This window comes from Hylobates moloch, unplaced genomic scaffold, assembly GCF_009828535.3.
Source record: "Hylobates moloch isolate HMO894 unplaced genomic scaffold, HMol_V3 SCAFFOLD_7, whole genome shotgun sequence".
Classification (NCBI taxonomy): Eukaryota; Metazoa; Chordata; class Mammalia; order Primates; family Hylobatidae; genus Hylobates; species Hylobates moloch.
The window spans coordinates 66492213-66493869 of record NW_026652282.1 but is presented as its reverse complement, the minus strand read 5'-3'; the positions used below and the strand labels follow the sequence as shown (position 1 = coordinate 66493869).

At 30.2% G+C, this 1657-nt stretch overlaps 1 non-coding gene across 1 annotated transcript; it reads right to left on the bottom strand.

Annotated features, from left to right (window-relative positions):
- Window positions 1-1173: 1173 nt before the first annotated feature.
- Window positions 1174-1280, bottom strand: LOC116812305 (U6 spliceosomal RNA). The gene has a single exon (XR_004370618.1). It is a non-coding gene; the product is annotated as a U6 spliceosomal RNA (small nuclear RNA).
- Between the last annotated feature and the right edge of the window lie 377 nt (window positions 1281-1657).

Here is a 1657-nt window from a genome sequence, read left to right as displayed (position 1 = left end):
ATGAATATACCAATAATATATACAAAATATTAAGTAAAGAAATCCAGTAAAGTATCAAGTAAAGAATAAGACCTAAATATCTCTATTATAATAAAATTCCATAGGTAAGTTATGTGAACCCCCCAGTTGAGAACCATTGACCTAGAAGATCCTAGGTTCACATTAAAGAAGTAAGATTGAGACAAGATAAATATTTTAAATAATACTCTATACTGTTGCCTAACATCAGACACAGCACCTTCAGGACTCACAAATAAAGGAAAACTCAACATAACCTTGAAGTACTGTTTCAATGTTTTCCCTGAGATTAAAATCTATTGTGAAAAGTGGAAGCATTTACAAATCTTCAGGGACTTCCAATTAAGCACACAATTTCCAAAATACTTATATTAATAAAATTTTATTCATACAAATTTAACCTAGGGAAAGCTGAACATTTTTTATTTGATAATTATTCCCATACAACTCATTAACAATAATATACTAAACAAATTTTATTATTTCTAGCCCTTCTCTTTTTACAAAGAAAGAAACAGATCCTTTATGAGTTTACCTTCTTGAAAATGTTAAAGATAGTTTTAGATGTAAAACATATCCCCAAATTTTATTTTAGTTTATTTTACATTTAAGGATTCAACTTTGTGAGAGCAAAAATCCAAAGTGTTCACAAAATTTGAACACTTAAGATAGGATCACGGATGCCTGAGAAATAATATTTGTCTCCCTATTTGAAAGTGACAATACCAATTTTAAAAATAAAAATAGACATGATTGTAAGGAAACAGCACTTTCTTCTGAGAAAAATAAGCAAAGATGTTATAAAGTCAACATAAAGCACACAATGGAGCACTATTCAGCCATAAAAAAGAATGAGATTCTGTCATTTGCAACAACATGAATAGAACTGGAGATCATTATGTTAAGTGAAGTAATACAGACACAGAAAGATAAACATCGCATGTTCTCACTTATTTGTGGTATCTAAAAATCAAAACAATTAAGCTCATAAACATAGTACAAGGATGGTTATCAGAGGCTGGGAAGGGTAGTTGGGAGCTGTGGGAAGGTGGGGAAGGTTAATGGGTACAAAAAATAGAATAAATAAGACCTACCATTTGATAGCACAACAGGGTGACTATAGTCTATAATAACTTTTTAAAAAGATTTTAAACTACAAATATTCAACACTTCATGAAGTTGCATGTCATCCTTGCACAGGGACCACACTAATTTTCTCTGTAGCATTCCAATCTTAGTATACGTGCTGCCAAAGCAAGCACAATATAGTCAATAACAACGTAATTGTACATTTTAAAATAGAGAGTGTAAATGGATTGTTTGTAACACAAAGAATAAATGCTTGAGGGAATGGATACCGCCAAAAATTATATGGTTAAAAAATATGACTTCCTATTGTACACTTAAAAACAGTTAAAATAAAATAGTATGTCTTATAAAAATTTATCAAATCAACAAAAAGCACAGAGAATTATTTTAGTAAGACGCAAAATCTTTCCTATCTAGGTTAAAGACAATAAATAGCAAACCAAGGAAATGAGACCCATCAAAATTGAGAAAACGTTGCTGAGATATTAAAACATGTAATAGCTTTTCAGACTCAGACATTATAAAACAAGTCAAACAAAAATTGCCTTCC